General features: G+C 41.0%; 1 protein-coding gene and 1 long non-coding RNA gene across 2 annotated transcripts in view; one reads left to right on the top strand and one right to left on the bottom strand.

The window, feature by feature from the left end:
* The window catches only part of zeb2b (zinc finger E-box binding homeobox 2b), a 129,419-nt gene that overhangs the window by 90,682 nt on the left and 17,944 nt on the right, over positions 1-20,793 (bottom strand). The gene's annotated exons all lie outside the window — the stretch shown is intronic.
* Positions 9,365-12,717, top strand: LOC137323569 (uncharacterized). The gene is made up of 3 exons (XR_010963395.1): positions 9,365-9,401; positions 12,014-12,231; positions 12,339-12,717. It is a non-coding gene; the product is annotated as an uncharacterized lncRNA (long non-coding RNA).

Raw genomic sequence — 20,793 nt, 5'->3', positions numbered from 1 at the left:
GAGCCACCGGAAGCCCACCTTCTACGATTGCAACCTACTTAACTGAGTAGGCGACAAGGAGACCTGCCTAAAGTCGGAGGGTCCTTTTTAATATATTCATATCAGGTCCCAATGACGCAATTTTTACTAGATGGCCTGAGCGGGAAGTGGCAGTGAGTTTCCTGCTGGACCAACCCAGTGGCGGAGAATGGGGCCAGAAGAGGCCCAAAAAGGTAAGTTTTAAATTTATTTATTTATTTTACTTTATTTCTGGGAGCATAGGTGCTCCTCCAGATCCCACAAGCCCCACGCCTCCCCTCCTGCCTCGACCTCAGCACCCCTCTCCCTCCCCACCGCCCCCCCCTACCCCGATCACAAGACCCCTGCAGGATGGCCCATTCACCTGTTCAGGTGGACATTTAAATGGTACTATTTAAAGAAAAGTAGGGAGTTCTCCCAGTATCCTGGTCAACATTCTTCCCTCAACCAAAATCACCAAAAAACAGATTAACTGTACGTTCATCTCATCGCTGTTTGTGGGACACTGGTGTGCGCAAAATGGCTGCCTCATTTGCCAACATAACAACAAAGAAAGTACTTTAAAGTAATTCATTGCATGTGAAGCATTTTGCGATGTTTCTGAGAGACATGAATGACAAGGTGCTATATAAAATCAAGTTCTTTTTCTTTTTATAGTGTGCTGCTATCTCCCACAAAGCCCCACAATATTAGATTGTACCTTACTCAAAACAGTTCATGGCATAAATAAGACGTACATTTAATAAGGTTTATTGCTAACAGAATTTAACTTCAACATATTAAGTCCAACCGCGTGGATTTGGTAACAAACACTATGCTGGATGTAGATATATCATTACAAGGCCAGATGCTGAAGTCCAGCTTAGACTGTGGTTGAAACAATGATTCTAGCTCATACAGCAGCAACAGGAAAAAAAAGAGTTTTATGTGCAAATAAACAACTTCAATCCTTTCCCATTTACCTCATTTTCTTCAGTTACAAGTCTCAATATTCCAGATATTTCCAGGCCAGACAGCTGTATTAAACAAGCACCAGGACAACTCTCAGGTGGAAGCTATAAATATTGTGCATTAGCAAGTCTTAGTTATTTAGAGCTTGTATGATGAAAGAGCCAGACTTAACCTCTCAGTTACCATCTTACCAAAGGCCATTTGTACAGCAACTAGACTGAGATACAATAACATGCTACAGCCCCTCTCAGTCACTAGTACACTACAGACCAGCTCTGCAACAATTGGAGTGATTTGAAACAATTTTGAGCAACTCTGGGTTTGAATGTAGTTCAAAACCACAAACAGTTTATGTTAAATAATGTTCTATGTGGAGAAATGAATTCCTTTAGACTTTTCAATCCAATCTCCAACTATCACGGTGATATTAGTGAACAATGCATTGAAGGCTGCTTGATACTTCACGATTTTTGCACCACTATAAAATTGTTCGAGATCTTCATTGTTCGGTTTCTTCATTGCTTATTGCTAATGAATAAACACTATCTGGTTCTTCCGCTTCCTCGAATTGTACTTTCTAATTTATTTGACAGAAAATGTGCACATACAGCGGCATCCTGTAATCAGCACTTTCAGTCTTCCAGTCAGAGGAGAGAAAAAAAAAGTGAGAATAAGCCTCAGTTGGACTGTAACAGGGTTCAGTCCCAGTAAGATGTTTATCACAGACTGGAGTTATACTGTAGCCAATACAAACTCAAAGCAACGGGTGATTTGACACCCACGTTATACTGCCACTTTCGCACCGATGTGCACCCAAAACCACCTCGCGTCAATGAAAAAGTAACAGTGCAACTACATTTGCGGAGGACTGCTGCTGTCATTTTATGGAGATCTTTTTGCTTAGAGAGAGCTGTGAACACTTGGATCTGACTGGGTGGTAAGAAAATAATAATTAAACCGTACACAGCTATTAACAGTTTGCGTAAAATAAATTTTAAAAAGTGACAGTAGGAGGGAAAGGATAATAAAACAGTGACATCAGTTTGAAAAAATAAATGGGAGAATCTATAGAAGAAAATTAGATCTGTAGAAAGTGTACAGCACAGTACACTGTGTGTATAATTAGAAGGACAGGTATTAAAATGTTATTTCTATGTTGTGACTGAAACATGATTCTACCTCTTACTGCACCAAAAAGGGCTTTTTTTTAACATGCAAATAAATAACTTCAATCTGTTCCATCTACCTAATTTTCTGTCAGGTTACTTATTTATTTTTAAACCTTTTATTAGACTGAGGTATGGATAAGGTAATTTCTAAAAATTTTAAGATTTGATAACTTGTCTTCCACCAGCAACGGGAAACTATAAACAATGCCCAGAGTGAGGCGTCCATTTTATATGATAAAGGACACTACTGGGCTCAGTAAGGGAAAAGGTAAACTAATGTCCTATATGCTAAACTATACAGGCAAGCTACACAACATTATTAAAATGATTAAATATTAATTATACCACTGTGTAGTAACGATGATTGACTGCAAGTGTTGACTATTTTTCTTAAGTTTTTGCAGCAAGAGAGCGACCATGTGCAGGAAGACACTCAGTCTCCATCACATCACTCCTGGATGCACAGTCAGCCTCTCACCACCTGAGACAGATCACGACGCATGTTAGGCTCACTCATGCACACGAAGCAATACACAAGTTCAGTGTAAAGCGACTTTAAAAGCTCATCGGGCACGTACTTTGCTTGTATGAAATACCTTATTCATGACAGAGCAGCAAGTGCCTAGGTAATTACTGGAATCAAGGTGGCCTCAGAAGTGTTTAAATCTACAAGGACACCGAGGGCATGAATAATGCAAAATAATTTGCATCTAAATTTTTTAAGTGTTCTTTATTCAAAAACTAAGATGCAGTTACGATTAAAGTTTGATGAGTTAGCAGCAGAACGCTTCCTAGCTGCTGCAGAAGAGCCGCTTATTTTGCTGAAATTATTTAAGATGACAGGAGCAGGAAGAGACAGAGAGTGAGGAAAAAAGGAGGATATAAAATTGGGAATGGCTGGGGTACAAAACTGGAACGATGACAATGGTAACAGCAACCAGTTTACAAATGGAGCCAGACTGACGCTTGTGAACTGCAATCTGACAGGGGCGATTTGATATCAATGCTCTGCTTCAGTCTAATTTATTGCATATATAGGACACAACTCCCTGTGTACTCATTTCACAGTTTTTCAAATGAAATTACTTTCATACAGTATTTCCCAACATACCCCTTATATGAAAGTCAGAAAAAATATTATTAAAATTTATGCAAGGAGGTATTATTATGTTTGATCAACCCACAGATGGCAATGTATTCAAATCCTTAATACAGTCAGCAGTAGGTTTAAATGCATACTTTTATTTTACCCTTTCGCTGTGATGAAAGAGTCTAACCCACAACCATCCCCCATTCCCCACCCAACACCAGGAAAAAAACTTTTGAGGTGTGAATTTATCATCTAGCAGCTATTAGAAACATTCTCAAAACTTCTGGCCACGAAAACACACACATTCAAACGCGCGCGCACACACACACACACACAAGCATAGGCAAACACGAACACAAACATGAGCACAGGCAAACACAAACACACACAAACACGAGCACAGGCAAACACGAACACGCACAAATACAAACACGAGCACAGGCAAACACGGACACACACAAACATAAACACAAACACGAACGCACACAAACACACACGCATGAACACATACACACACAAACACATGCAAACACACACACAAATACACGCAAACCCACACACACAAACTAATACACAAACACAAACACGAACACAAACGAACACAAACACACACACAGATACACAAACACACACCCACGTGCAGCGCACACTCACCAAATCTGTGGTTGAATTTGCTGATTAAAGACTACAGACACATGAGCTGTGGCAGACTAACCTTCGACTGAAACACCTGCTAGCTGCCCAGACTCTGGGAGAAAAAAAAACGGCATGTAAATCAACATTGGGAATGAGATGGCTGACACTGTGTATAAAATCAGAGCTTTTTATGCAGAATCTTCATTTCATCCAGACTCCCTGTGCTGGTTCACCAATATATTATCATTTCCAAAGAGGACAACTTTACTAAACAATACCATGTTTGGCTGCTCTCAACTCTCTGAAGAATTGGAAAAAATGACCCTGCAGCATTCTTCATTTAACAATATGACATTTTGTTAAAAAATATATATATTTTTCAGTCTGACGTGCATTAAAACAACATCTGCCTGGATGTTGTAGTCTGAAGCTTTTGAAAGCCAGCTTACAAAAGATATTATGCTTTTACAGGAAGAGTAAATACTTTTTTGAGGGGGTGGGGGGAGTTTCCAAGTAAGAACAAAGAGCTGAAGGAATTTCTTGGAACATAATGGTTCATTCTGTTATTTGAAATAAAAAGAGAAAAAAAGAAAAATAAAGTGCATTGCATTTTTGCTTTGGATGTGATACATATGCTCTGAGTAATGCAAACCACTGGCTACATTGGATTTTCTGTGATTCTTTTTCCTTTTCACTCCAGGATTTAAACAAAGGGAAACAATTTTTACTCCTCAAACAAAGAATTCCCCTGAACGGACCCCCTGCCCAGCAGGTCACCTATCTTTGCGACAGTTTTTCTTTTCCCACGCTAACCCCGGGGCTCATTTGCATAAGGACTCTGTTGTGACAATTAGTTTCAGGTGAGCTGATTTCTATGAATCTGGGCCCAAGACATTGCAGCTACTCCAGGCCTCCCTGATGCCTTTCCTAATTGCGACTGACTGGCACCAGACACAATCGCCCTCTTGAATCAGCAAATTGTCGTCCCAAGTAACATGTTGCGACCTCGTATTGCGCAAATCATATCACTGCGCCCAGCGAGGTAAACAAGGAATAATGTGAATTCATAAAGCCCAGCACAACAGCCAGCTGATCCTCCCCTTTAACCTCCTGACTGCGGCAAGTTAAAAAAAAAAGCTGTTCTGCTTGGTGCCCGGGCATCTTTCTGTCACATTTCTGGAGCACTGTCAAGTTCCTGTGTGCCGAAATGTATAATTATCATGTATCCGTGAGGGAGTGTGTAATTTTCACCAATGATGAAAGGGATCCAACACCACTAAAGCTGCCCCCGTCTCAGTCCTACAATGAAGTTTTTTTTTCTTTCCCTTTTTTTTTGTGTTGTTTTGTTTCCCCCCCCCACTCACAAAGACCCACACCTTTTTGGCAAGACAGCTCAAACAGATGCTGAAGGTAGCAGCATTGGAACACGAGTGACAAGTCTTATTTTAAAGTGGAACCATTTGTTTTAACAATAATAATTTTTATAAAACACTTTCAATCTGTAATTTTTACTCCAGAGTTTTCTCTCACCCCCTTCCTTAAAAAAAGAGAGAAAATTATGTAATGTCTGCTTGTCTGTGTAATGCTGGCCTGGTCTGCCCTACAAGCCCTCTAAATCCCAGCCGAATCCACCTTTAATGAATGGGGCCAGGTTGAGTCACCACCATGCTGTTCCTGGTTGTCAGGAACACAGGTACCTACATCACTACAAAGCGGGAACTCCCATCAATTTTTTTTCAAGAAACGGGGACTCCCAGGGACACTTCCACTGTCACATCCCCCCAGGTTGCTACACAAGCCTATATATTCTGAAGAAGAAAGCTCTGGCCTTTTGATATTCCTTAACAGAACTCTGCTTCAGCTCCCAAGGTGTCCCGACCCTCAGAACTGCCAGAAAGCGAAGAAAGATCTGACCCGAATCACTCGTTTAAAATGCAAATCACACGTGTAGACTGAGAAAAGCACGAAAGAAAAAAATTGTTATTGTTAATCAAGAAACGACACTTTCTTTATGATGTCACGGTAACTGCGCTCTCTCTCTCTCTCTCTCTCTCGAAGCGAATGGCCTGCTTGTGATGCCATGAAGAAGCTCAGTCACCTTTGACATTTAATTCTTTCCCCACGATTAAAAAGAAAGTCTTCGGCACACCTCAAAGCAGCTCACATCTGCAGTTCTGCGCACGTGACAGAGAAAGTGCGCCAAGGAAGTGGACACAGATTGCACCCCACTTTGGAAGACCCTTGTAAGCTCCCATTAACTGCTTTGCATTTGACTTAAGAGCCCCTATCTTACTTGTAAAATGAGCTCCAAAATCCTAATGTCACCCTCCCTTTTCACCATGTACTCTGTGCATTGCACACAAACAAATTTCACGCAAATGATTTTACATTTTGAATCCCAAAGAAGCTCGGTTTTCTGGCAAACAAAAAGAAATTATGTTTTAGCTTTTGACTCAGCATCTTGAATTATAGATTCAATGAAACCTTTACCAAAGGTGTGCAAACCAATAAAGTTTTTTCTTATAAAAATTGTTAAGATTTCAGCCCACCGTGTCTCCAGGTATTATGTTTAACTCTTTGTGCTGTTCCTTTTTGGTTGCTGTGATTCAAACCATTAAGAATTATATTTTGTTGAAGCTGCAGTCAAGCCCCCTGAACAGATCTCTGTTAGCATTGGATTTCTTTCAAATTTGATGATTTTCAAGGTTTAATATTAAATCATTCATGATAGGATCAATTTATGACCACTAGTCTTTGATAACCTGGACCGTTGGGTAATAGTGTATGGTGGTGGTGGTGGAGAGGTCCCTCAGTGGGATAATAGTGCATGGGGTAGAAGAGGAACCTAAGGAGAGGTAAAAATAACCTCAGAAGGATGTGAAGTGGACATGTAGAAATCCTGTAAAATAGTTTTTATCACTGTTATACTTTTCACCTCCCAAAAAGCTATTTCCATTGTTGAGATGGTGAGAATGAAGTGTGAAAGCAGACAGTGGCTGCAGTGGAACAGGCAGTACCCGTGTGAAGTAGGTAGTACCCATGGTGGAGCTGGCAGTGCCCATGTTGGAGCAAGCCGTACCCATGGTGGAGCAGGCATTGCTCAGATTGGAGCAGGCCACACCTACTTTGGTGCAGGCAGTGCCCATACTGGAGCAGGCAGTGCCCATAGTGGTGCAAGTCGTGCCCATGGTAGAGCAGGCAGTGCCCAAAGTAGTGCAGACAATGCCCAAAGTGGAACAGGCAGTGCCCAATGTGGTGCAGGCAGTGCCCATAGTGGTGCAGGCAGTGCCCATGGTGGAGCAGGCTGTGCCCATAGTGGTGCAGGCAGTGCCCATGGTGGAGCAGGCTGTGCCCATAGTGGTGCAGGCAGTGCCCATAGTGGTGCAGGCAGTGCCCCTAGTGATGCAGACAGTGCCCGTGGTGGTGCAGGCAGTGCCCATAGTGGTGCAGGCAGTGCTCATAGTGGAGGAGCAAGCAGTGCCCATAGTGATTCAGGCAGTGCTCATAGTGGTGCAGGCAGTGCCCATAGTGATGCAGGCAGTGCCCCTAGTGATGCAGGCAGTGCCCATGGCGGAGCAGGCAGTGCCCATAGTGGTGCAGGCAGTGCTCATAGTGATGCAGGCAGTGCCCATAGTGGAGCAGGCAGGCTCATAGTGGTGCAGGCAGTGCCCATAGTGATGCAGGCAGTGCCCCTAGTGATGCAGGCAGTGCCCATGGTGGTGCAGGCAGTGCCCCTAGTGATGCAGGCAGTGCCCATGGTGGAGCAGGCAGTACCCATAGTGGTGCAGGCAGTGCCCATAGTGATGCAGGCAGTGCCCCTAGTGATGCAGGCAGTGCCCATGGTGGAGCAGGCAGGCTCATAGTGGTGCAGGCAGTACCCATAGTGGTGCAGGCAGTGCCCATAGTGATGCAGGCAGTGCCCCTAGTGATGCAGGCAGTGCCCATGGTGGTGCAGGCAGTGCTCATAGTGGAGCAGGCAGGCTCATAGTGGTGCAGGCAGTGCCATACTGGTACAGGCAGTGCCCATAGTGGAGCAGGCAGTGCTCATAGTGGTGCAGGCAGTGCCATACTGGTGCAGGCAGGCTCATAGTGGTGCAGGCAGTGCCATACTGGTGCAGGCAGTGCCCATAGTGGAGCAGGCAGTGCTCATAGTGGTGCAGGCAGTGCCATACTGGTGCAGGCAGTGCCCATAGTGGAGCAGGCAGTGCTCATAGTGGTGCAGGCAGTGCCCATAGTGGAGCAGGCAGTGCTCATAGTGGTGCAGGCAGTGCCATACTGGTGCAGGCAGTGCCCATAGTGGAGCAGGCAGTGCTCATAGTGGTGCAGGCAGTGCCATACTGGTGCAGGCAGTGCCCATAGTGGAGCAGGCAGTGCTCATAGTGGTGCAGGCAGTGCCATACTGGTGCAGGCAGTGCCCATAGTGGTGCAGGCAGTGCTCATAGTGGTGCAGGCAGTGCTCATAGTGGTGCAGGCAGTGCTCATAGTGGTGCAGGCAGTGCTCATAGTGGTGCAGGCAGTGTCCATAGTGATGCAGGCAGTGCCATACTGGTGCAGGCAGTGCCCATAGTGGAGCAGGCAGGCTCATAGTGGTGCAGGCAGTGCCCACAGTGGAGCAGCCAGTGCTCAGTTTCAAACGTGTGCTACATTGCTGCAAAGAAGATTACCTTGTGTACAAACTATGTAAGAATGGCCATCGAGGTGACAATCTGTTTTCTAAACTGAAACAACTCAATCTATTCATGGACTTTCTGACATGTTTCCCCAACTCTAGGAAAAGCTATCTAGTCTGCCCTGCAGGCACATGAGCTATAGCTTTCATTTAAAATATCTGCAAAAACAGTTTGTCACATCCATGTTATTTTTACACTGTTATCATCAGAAAAAGGCACATCCTTTACAAGTACTTTTTTTTTAAAGGGGCAGCAATGCCACGTTAAAGGGATCTTTCAGACAGTCACAGTTCCAAGAACAGACAGAAACCCCATTCTAACCCCCTTTGCTCAGCAAACTGCAATGGAGAATTGTTGGACATTGTGGCAACTTTGGACTGCAGCTGAGTGACATCTACTGCAGTGTGTCCTCCTTTAATAGAAGGTCCAATAAGTATCTTGGTAAACAAAATATAAGTCTGCAGCACCAGACATAAGCAGAGGTGTATTGGAAGGCATTACTGTGTCTTCCACCGTGTATAAACATTATATGCTGTCTTGCTGTACGATTTTAAATACCGACATTGTCCCTTTAAATTATATCGTTAAATGCAAGTACGACTATTTTAAATTGTAGGCATCTTTAACCTATGGTACTCACTTACATGTGCCATTATTTTCACAGCTCTTTCGTACTGCACTTTTAGCATTTCGCTGACTGATAGTAGAGATGCCACAAATGGCCTCATTACCAATGTTGGGGAGGGGAAAACTGGCCAGATGTCCCAGTCATGATAGCTTCACTCACCACTCCCCTCCTCTACTGAAAGTGTCCACCGATTACTAGGCTATAGCTTCATAGACACTCGTCACCATCATGTACCTCACGTAAGTTGTGTGAGTTTTGACTATGAGTGCCAGCAAGCTTTTTGATCAAGAGGTGGGGGAGGGGGGATCGATGCGATGAAAATCATAGTGGAACCCAAACTTATCTTCACCCTATATCCTCCATCAGAATGTTGCAGGCACCTTGTTTGTATTCTGTGATCTTTGCTTCTAATAACACTAAACTGAACTGTATATCCAATTTTAACAGAGACGTATCATTAATTTGATATATTCTACATACAGAAATAATTTGCAATTGTCTGCATTTTCTTACACATCTGCAGTAAGAGTATTGCAAAGGATCGCAATATAAATCTGTGACCACCATTTGATGGTACTGAGACTCTAGAATATTCCTGCCAACTGTAGAAAAAAAATGTTTTATTTGCTCACCAATTATTCTCCACACCCGTCCTCTTGCTGGTAATTTTCCCTTCCCTAACCTGCAGTGATAAGGCTAGTTGCAGTACCCCTATTGTCGCCCAGCTGAGAACAGTTAACTCAGCATAGACCAGGGATCAAACTTGTGCCTCTCTAGTCTGTTTATTTCATCTAAAAAGGGGATCTTCCTGTGGAGGCAGAGGGCATGTCTGAGGTATTAAATGAATACTTCGCATCTGTCTTCACTAGAGAAGACATTGTAGCAGTAAAGGAGGAGGTAGTAGCGATATTGGATGGGATAAAAATAGGGAAAGAGGAGGTACTTAAAAGATTGGCAGCACTCAAAGTAGAAAAGTCACCCGGTCCAGATGGGATGCATCCTAGATTATTGATGGAAGTAAGGGTGGAAATTGCAGAGGTTCTGGCCACAATCTTCCAATCCTCCTCAGATATGGGGATGGTGCCAGAGGACTGGAGAATTGCAAATGTTACACCCCTATTCAAAAAAGGAGAGAGGGATAAACTCAGCAATTACAAGCCAGTCAACCTAACGTCAGTTGTGGGGAAACTTTTAGAGACAATAATCCGGGACAAAATTAATTGGCACTTGGAAAAGTATGGGCTAATAAATGAAAGTCAATACGGATTTGTTAAAGGAAAATTGTGTTTGACTAATTTGATTGAATTCTTTGATGAAGTAACGGAAAGGGTTGATAAAGGTAGTGCGGTTGATGTTGTGTATATGGACTTTCAAGAGGTATTTAATCAAGTACCACATAATAGACTTGTTAGCAAAATTAAAGCCCATAGGATTAAAGGGACAGTGTCAGCATGGATACAAAATTGGCTAAGGGATAGAAAAGAGAGTAATGCTGAGTGGTTGTTTTTCAGACTGGAGGGAAGTATACAATGGCACTCCCCAGGCGTCAGTATTAGGACCACTGCTCTTTTTGATATATATTAATGACCCAGACTTGAGTATACAGGATATAATTTCAAAGTTTGCAGATGACACAAAACTCAGAAATGTAGTAAACAATGTGGAGGATAGTAACAGACTTCAGGAGGACATATACAGACTGATGAAATGGGCATACAGATGGCAGATGAAATTTAACGCAGAGAAGTGTGAAGTGATTCATTTTGGTCGGAAGAATGAGAAGAGGCAATATAAACCAAATGGTACAATTTTAAAGGGAGTGCAGAGAGACCTGGGGGTGTATGTACACAAATCTTTGAAGGTGGCAGGACAAGTTGAGATGGCTGTTAAAGAAGCATATGGGATCCTGGGCTTTATTAATAGAGGCATAGAGTACAAAAGCAAGGATGTTCTGCAAAACACTGGTTAGGCCTCAGCTGGAGTATTGTGGTCAATTCTGGACACCACACTTTAGGAAGGATATTAAGGCCTTAGAGAGAGTGCAGAAGAGATTTGCAAGAATGGTGCCTTGGATGAGGGACTTCAATTATGTGGACAGACTGGAGAAGCTGGGGTTGTTCTTCTTAGAACATAAAAGGTTGAGGGGAGATTTCATAGAGGTGTTCAAAATCATGAACGGTTTTGACAGAGTAAATAAGGAGAAACTGTTTCTAGTGGCAGAAGGGTCAGTAACTAAAGGTCACAGATTTAAGGTGATCGGCAAAAGAGCTAGCGGCGACATGAGGAAACATTTTTTTACACAGCGAGTTGTAATTATCTGGAATGCACTGCCTGAAAGGATGGTGGAAGCAATTTCAATAGTAACTTTCGAAATTGGATAAATACTTGAAGGGAAAAAATTTACAGGGCTATGGGGAAAAGAGCAGGAGAATGGAACTAACTGGATAGCTCTTTCAAAGAGCTGGCATGGCATGATGGGCCAAATGGCCTCCTCCTGTGCTGTACTATACTATGATACTCACTGGGCCATTAATGGTGCCCCAAAACATTTTTGCAAATTGCACACATGGTATATCTTTCAGATCAGATATTAAACCGCCCTCTCAGGTGGATATAAAAGATCTCATCCCTCAACCAACATCCTTAAAAAGCAGATTATCCAGACATTTATCCCACTGCTGTTTGTAGGACCTCGCTGTATGCAAATTGGCTGCTGCATTTCTCAATATTACAACAGTGACTACGCTTGGAAAAATAAATATTTCTTTGGCTGTGAAGCACTTTGGGATGTCCTGAGGTCATGAAAGGTACTACATAAATGCAATTTCTTTCTTCTTTCTTTCTTTTATAGCCAAATAAATAATTAATATAAATAGACAGTCACCCAGGAATGTGCTACAGGCTGCGATCTGGCCTTGAAGTCCAGATGACTTTTATGAACTACTCAAGCTTCATGGTTAGTGGCATCACTCTATGCCCCTCAATTCAGCAACCCGGGTATCCAATGTTCTGCCTTAAGTGGCAGAGGAAGCTGCTTCGTGCTGTAAAGCTATCATTTGGACCACTAAGGTTTCTGAGTCTTATCGACACTTTTAGTAATTTGATACCTAATGTATTTTAAAAAATTTAATTCAGGGTGTTTTCAGTTCCATACTGAATGATTTTTTTTTCAACAGTAACGGTACAATTAAACCAACTCTCAAGATGGGGAGTCAAGGGGGAAGAGTCAGGTGGCGAAGGAGAGGGCAACAATGGGGCATGATGTCGTATTGTGTCACACAGATGTAGCGTGACAACACACAGGCTTGACATCTGTTGTGACTTCCAACTGGTTTATGCATTTACCCCAACTCTGACTCTTAAAAGGACTAAATCATGAATTTACATGGCAAAAGTCATAGAAAAGAACAAAAAGATTTCTGCCACAACATATCTCCATATTGTAGCATGAAATCCTCCAACATGTGACATTAATAAAGGTCATGCTACTCACCACTACTGTGTGGACATTTATATGTTACATATATTTAAGGATGTTATTTTATCAGAGGTTATGGAGGTCACAAGTCCTGTGAATTTGAACCTGATCTGTGATTCTTAACCCTTCTACATAAAAATTAATTTTTAAAAAATGATCTTGTGTGTGCAAAATTGACTCGAATAACTGGTCTGATTTTTGTTTAAAACTCTGAAATGCAGTTGTTTTCTTGCCAAATTGTGTTTCCAATTATTGTGAAAGAGCTGTACAGACTGTGAAATAAACTGACATTTGTAGGATAGTTTGTACTATGTGTGTCTCTGTCCCCCTCCCTCCCCCAGTTACATGGTGCAACAGAGATAAGTCACAGCAAAAGCAACACAGATTTGCTTGTAAATAGGGTCTGTGACAGACCATGGATTTTGACATTTGGTGCCATTGCCATTACGACCGTGATTTCAATTTTAAAAAAATACGCTGTAACAAAACGACATCCTCGTTTATAATAAAAGACAGCCACGTGTAAGGTACAAGGCAGTTACATAATCGACGGTTTGAGATCATCTCCTACGTTTGTACAGTTTACAACATCTGGACGGCTCAGACCTTCAAACTGCTTTAAACTCAGTCGTTTGTTTTTGTTAATTTACAGAATACGTAAAATTGCAGTGATTTATTCATTTAAAGAATATATACAACTGCAGTAGTTATGAAAACAATATTCACAATTCTTACGTTTAAATGAATTTTTCCTTACGTTATGTAGCTATTAATGCGATAAAAGCAAACACACATTTACCCAGTGTGTTGTGATAAATATAAAAGCTAGTAAGTGACTGGGTGCCATTTCTTCTCGCTGATAGGAGAAGCAGAGGTGTGGCTTTTACCCCTCCGTACTTATTCAGCAGGACTGGGGTCTCTGCCCTGCTTGCTTGGGCCTTGAGGAAGGCAGGAGTGCTTGCTGGTAGCTCAGAGAAACCATTTTCCTCAGAGTTAGTTCAACTCATTGAATGCTTTAACATAAGTAAGGTAAAGTTATCAAATCAATGACTATCACAGAAGGCTATTACAATGATATTTCTTTAGGAGAGGCAGACATAGTTCACTACATCGTAACATTAAGCAGCCCCGTCGCAGACTTCCTCAGAGACTTCAAACCAGGTGTAGCCGCAACACACCTCTCAGCTGGATGGCTCGAGCTTCGTCGATTAAAATTGCACCGCTCAAATCACAGGGACATTACATTTAAGATTCAGCGTTAATCCCATGTTCGCAACTTGCAGGAGCATGTCAGCGAGGTTTCACCTCACTAAAATTCCAATTTCTATTCAATCTTGCAAAATTAACACAAAACAGCGCATCAGCAGAATCCTCCCCCACTTTACTTCATTTATAAATTGCAAGAATGATGCCACTATATATTATTAATTTCTGCTGTTCGCCGCTGCAACGATAGCACCGAGCCGCGGATGTTCGAGCTTTGTAATTAGGTTCTAGTAGGGCAGCCATCCGTCCCTTTTCAAAAATTTACAGGATTCTTAATCACACTGCTCATTTGACTGTGCAGTAGCAAGTACAGTGAAACACAAACAGGCCACGTTCGTTTACACAGGAACACCTGCTTAGCCTGATAGCAGATGTCACCGTGAAGAGAAAAAAAAGGAAAAGAGAGATCAGCCACGTGACAGGCAAATAATATGCTTTTTTTAAATTTTCCTTTACTTTTGCTTTCCCAATACATATATTAAAATGGCCCATTTTTTAGTTTGATCACACGACACCCCTTCCCAAATACAAAAATATTGCACGCACCCTCCTGTTTGTTTGCTAGTGATGTAAATAGAGATTGTTTTGTTTTACGTTGCATTTGCTCACTTTTTTATGAGAACCTGTAGCTCTGGAGGAAAATGTAAAAATGTTTGACTTCCGTAATGACACTGTGAGGTTCCTTAAGTTGCAGTGTTTAGTGGCAGTAAATGTGTTTGTGACGATTTCCTTTATTTGACGCTTCTAGAAAAATCATGAAATGCAATGGTTTAGAATGTGTGTTTACGATTTCAATAGAAATACCAAACAGAGGAAATCTTAACAAATGCATTTATGACATCGCTCCACAAAGTGACCAGAGGAATTCTCACCCTTAGATCTGAAAATCAAATACATTTTGAAAAGTGGCAAGGATATAATTTGCTCTAGAATCTTCCAGGTAATAGGTGAGCCTAAATAGCCAAATAAAGATATTTCTTTCCACATTAAGGGAAGCTTTCTTGATGTTATTTGTTCAATGGGATGTCAATTTGTAAATGAAATGTGTTCCCACCATCATCTTGAAATACAGGTAAGACTAATAGGTATAGTTTCTGACCCAGAAGTTAAGAATTTAATCAACAAAATGAATCAACCACAGGATAGGGAGGAGCACTTTTATTCAGAAAAGGTACACCTGTTCCATTAAAGAGACTTTAAAGGAACGTTTTGTGACACCGTAGCAATCTTTTAAAGGCAAATTGTCACCAGAAATTTGTTTTTTTTCAGACAGAAGTTCCAGCGAGAAATAATAAATATTGTGCCAATTAGGAGGTGTACAAAATGGTGACGGTGGAAAAAGCACTGATTCTGAACAGATTCAAAGAGTTATGTTGCATCTTAAGACGTTTCAAAAAGAAAAATGCTATGAAAAGTATGGCAATTCACATGCCTCTAACCATTTTTGATCTCTACAAATTGGCCTGCATGTACATGTAGAAAGGTCTAGCTTGCAAGACAGAAAATCCGCACAGCATGCGTCCTTTAGAAAGTCATGATATATCAGTTACTAGAACACTATACTGCTGAATGCAGTGAGAATACAAATCTATTATTTTCTCAGCATATTAAAGTTTATTTGAACAAGTAAAAAGCTTCACCATTTTTGAGTTTTATTAAGTGGAATTGTCAGGATAGCAGAAAATGAAGCAGATTTTACATATCACAGCACAGCAGTAGATCATAATATTGTGACGCACTGGAAAGCAGTCTGTTCATTACATGGTTAATGTATATGCTTGGCCCCCAAAGTAAGCCCCAGTCCTGGTACTATGTTCAGTGCTGAGGCACATGAAAGTGTAGCACGGACAGATTATTTTAAGTGCCAAAATCAGAGTGGGATGAGCTTAAGTTCACAGTTAGCTTTTTTTTTGGTAATATTGAGCATTTAATGTTAACTTCTCTTTTTGTTCTTAAAAGTGAAATAGGGCACAATGTTGAATTTCTCCCAAAGCTTTGTTCTCTTTCCCCATTCTCTGTATTTCAGCTTTAAGCCTTTCTCTATCATTATGGACAAGCTTCCAGAGCTCTTAGGAATACAGAGCAAAGGACCCCTGCTTTCGCTGACTTGCAGCAGTCATATGAGGAAGCACAAAGTAGCTCCGGGGACTTTTAAACTTTGACAGCTTTGTATTTGATTGCAATGTAACCCTATTGCACATTCTGTACCTGTTGCCTTCAAATGGTGTGTTTGGGACGTTTGGTACTCATAGTCCAGCTAGTTTTCCACCCTAATCTGGAACTTTCATGACAGAACTAATACCCGTTGCATCTGAAAATATATTATTTATTCTACTCAGTCAGTATTTGAGCTAGGCAGTATTTCTGTTCTCTGCCACCACCCCCCTCCCCCTACAAACATCCAGATGTTATAAAAAGCCATTGATTTCAGTGTTTCATAACGTATGAATGTAGGTTCTATTATTTACCATTCAGTCACAGCAGGTTGGCCATAACTTTTAACCCCCACCCTTTTGGCAAGCTTTCCAAATGCATCGTGATTGTGTCCCTATCAATAATACGGGCTATGCCTATGAATGGGTTATGGCAGAGGAAAGGACTGCAAGCGCACACACTCTCTATATAAAACAGCTGGCACTGTGATCTGTTAGAATTGACATATTGATTGCTTCAAATGTAAGAATGTCCATTTTATAAACTCCATTTTCAAAGCATAGACACATTTAGAGCCCTGTCTTTTTCCCACATGGATCAATTATATGCCCACGTAATCCTGTTACCTGTGAAATCCATGCATGCTTTCCCCATTTGCTGCATATCCTAGACGTGCAAGTTACATTATGTGGATATAAGCAAACAGTGTGTTGTGGTGAAATTAGGGATTGTTTTCCAACTGACAGCTCTGGAGCTGAGAGCGATGGCACCCTTTCCCCTCCCCCTCTGTGAGAGAATCAGAAGACAGATTACCAAGTTATTCAATCCAGAACCAAAAAATAATGGACTATGAAAACAGCCCATTAAACATTCTGGAGAAAAATAATCTTCTACTTTCCGCTAATCTGCAGGTACGACTGACTACTCATGTAAGTTCTAGTCAGGAACAGGGCTGTGCAAGAACATTCAATTAATGTGTTACTAGGGGGTTATATATTTTTTTCTATTATTTGACATTCTTTGTATTATACTCCATTTACAGTAACAACATGGGACAAAAAAACACTTGCATAAACTGTAGTGAAAAAATCTATCTAAGCCAGTAACCTGTTGTATGAATATCAGGTGATGCTCAGCTGTGAAAACCCTGTCGACACTTACTATCTAGACTCTCACAAGAAGAAGAATCACCTGAGTGAGGTATTGGACAGCTGTCAGCATTGTGAATACATACCCAAGCACCTTCAAGGGAGGAGGGAAGAAACTTGGGAGGAAAAATGGCACCTGAGCAGAATTATTTGATTACTGCTTTTTTGAAACCTCGTCTCTTTTTTCAATGTTATTCTTCATTTGCAACAATACCGTTGACACCGGGCCAAACTTTCCTCTGCAGAAGTGGGGGGAAAAGCATGTGTGAATAGGGATCGAAATGATGTCACTCTAGTGTTCCGTGGGCTTGCAGAATGCAAACATTCGAATTCCAGGAAACAGGGGTGGAAACGAATGGAGAACATCACAGAATCACAACCTCGTGTGAATGAACCCATTTACATCAACCCCCAAGGAACAGACCCCCTTACGTCAGGTCAGGCGTGCTCCTGGGATCCTTGAAACCAGATTGATGGCTTAAATGTGCACAGGAGAAATCCCAGAAGATTACGTAACTGTGGCATCAGTAGGAAAAAGGGAGAGGGACAATTAGATTGTTTACTAACAGAATAATAAATGATTGTTACGAATAATGAATTATGGAGCAACTCTCCCCCCACAACACTCAGAACACACACACACACACGTACAACTTGGCTTCTCAAAGTCTCCTGCATCTATTTTCCACACTTCAGTGGTCCTCAGGCAGCTCACTCACACTAAACTTGTCGAATACAATTTGTTTCCTGAAAGGTTCACAAAATCCCAGAATACCTTATGAAATATTGCCTGACCTGCTCACTGGAGTAGCTCGACGAAGCACAAAGGAAGCGTCAAAAAGCCGCTACATGCTTAGCGCGATCTACAAGCACTCGGTGCACCATACTATTGTTCCAGTTAGGCATTAAAGATAAATAGCGGCGTGTTAACCAGATTTGACACGCTGTACAGAACAGGCATCTTCAGTCCCAGGACACAGCCAAACACAAAATACAAACATTTCTAGCATCCACGTTGGACTGAGTAAAGCTCTGACAATTTGTCACTTGGCTGTAAAAGTTCTTACCTTTGTGACTGGTCACACAATACCAAATAGGTGTGTATTCATTTTTTGGATTAAGGCAGCCGGTTTGACTGTGGTATATGGTTTAAATAAGACTGCAAAAACCAAACTTCATCTTGTTCTCCTCTGCAGAAGCCTGGCTTTGTCTCTTAACTTTATCAAGGGAATTATTTTCACGTTATGATTTTAGGAATGAGGCAAGTGGCATGGCAGAAGTACGCAGCTGAACTAACTCTGTGGAGGTTAGATTGTTCCCTCTTGCTACACAAGGCTTGGTTTTGTGTCTAATATTATGAAAAGAATAATTCAAACAGTATCTGTGTCACATAACGCACTCTAGAAGATAGATTCTACAAGCTAAGCAAAACTTGTGTAAAAGTCCTGTGATTTATCACAAAATTATTTTAGTGGCATTTGCAGTTATCTCCTAATCTAGACAATGAATTCCTAGTAACCAATTATCATTGATTGCCCCAATGCTAGGGAAAGCGCAGATTATTCCACCTGCTATTTTTTCCCACTTTTTTTTCTTTTTCTGGGAAAAATAGACAGATTGTGATCATTCCAGCATTTACAGTAGTTATCTAAAACATCAGTTCTCTGATTGAATCTGAATTTCAATGTCTCTTTCATTCACTTTGCACCCAATGTACTAAAAGATTCCATAAAGCATTAAAAATCTCTCAGACATCATCCAACAGGAGTTTAAAACAGTAAAGACCCTATAGGATGATACAGTGGAGAATGTTTCCGTAGGATTCGCATTGGAGTATTTTGGTAAAGCCACGTTTACTGCAAATTTACATCAGGATTGTTTCAAGATGCATCACCACTAGAAAAAATACTAGGGAATAAGGTACATGAATGAAATATAAAACCCATCAAACTAATTGTCTGACTTAACGAGCAAAAATAATACAAATTAACCCATTTAAATAGAAGACAGGTACTATTTCATTGAAATCAATCATGCATTATACAAATGTGTCCATCTAAGCAGAGCACAGGTACTGTATGGACAGGTCTGTTCAAATTGAGCACATTCTGTATAAAAGCGTCCATTTAAATTGAACACAGGTACTGTACGGACAAGTCTATTCAAATAGAACACATATTGTAGAAACAAACATATTAAAATACAGCATGCTGTGTAAATATGTCCTCCTAAATAGAGTACATACTGTATAAACATGCCGACTTAAATACAGCATGGACTGTTTAAATGTATTGCTTTAAATAGAGAATAAAAAGTAAATGCGTCCGTTTAAATAGAGTACTTATATTATATAAATCATCTGCATGTCAGGCACATACTGCATAAACGTATTCATTTAAATAGAACGAATAGCGGAGTTCATATTATATTAACTTATTTATTTTAGGCATATCCTGTATAAATGTATCCAATACATATTGTATAATTGTGTTGATTAAAATAGAGCACAGCTATCACATAAGCTAACCTATTCAGGTAGAGCACACATTGTATAAATGTTTAATTAGAGTGCATATTGCATGAAGACATCCATTTAAATAGAAAACAGTTACTACATAAATATGTACATTTAAATAGAACGCATACAGTACAGACGCATCCTTTTAAATAGTTACTATATAATCATGTACACTTGAATAGACCACCTGTAAGATCACTTGGGTGAAGTACCCAAAGGATCACCAGAACCTAATGGAACTGTCCTCTAGCATGAGCCTTTAGGAGAGGAATTGCATGGGGAGAAGATTGGAGGAATAAAAAAAAAGTAAAAGCTGTATAAATATGTCAATTTAATTACAGAATACAATTTATAAATGTTCCCATTTAACTACAGCACAGGTACTGTGTAAACAGACACATTTGTGTACTGTATAATCGTGACATTTAAATAGAGCACATGCTTTATAAATGTACTCATTTATGTAAAACATACTGTTTAAATGTGCTATTTGAAACAGAGCACAGGTACTATACCAATGCCTCCAGTCAAGTTAAACATATACTGTACAAGCACGCATGGTGTATAATTCTAACTGAGTCCGTAATGGGTTAAGCACGCATTGGAAGTTAAATAGCTCAGGTCAGCTTGACATATCTAAATACACTCAAAGTGCGAAAGGCGTCCCTCACAGTTCCAATGCTCTAAATAAACGTTTCTCCTCACCCTCACTTCAACCAGAAAATATTACACCTTTCATAGCCATCTTCTGCAGAGGCTTATCTACCTTACATCGCATACACTGCTGGCATTTCAATAAAACCGCTAAATTCTTGAGTGCTCCTTTTCGCTGTCTGTCTTACAAAAACAGAAGAGAAAAAGGCACAGAAAGCAAAATTCATCTCGCCACACAAACATTCCCACAAATCGCTCTCAGCGTGTTTCTAATGCCAGTCACAAATGGAACGCCAATTCAGGAAATGCACAGGGCCAAATTCTGTGAACAAGCAGAACAAATTTCAACGCTGTAGCAGTGCAGTCCTCAATGGGTTAACATATTCCACGTGAAAAGACCACACCACAGGCAA

This window comes from Heptranchias perlo, chromosome 7, assembly GCF_035084215.1.
Source record: "Heptranchias perlo isolate sHepPer1 chromosome 7, sHepPer1.hap1, whole genome shotgun sequence".
In the NCBI taxonomy this organism is placed as follows: Eukaryota; Metazoa; Chordata; class Chondrichthyes; order Hexanchiformes; family Hexanchidae; genus Heptranchias; species Heptranchias perlo.
This window is presented reverse-complemented; position numbering and strand designations above follow the sequence as displayed.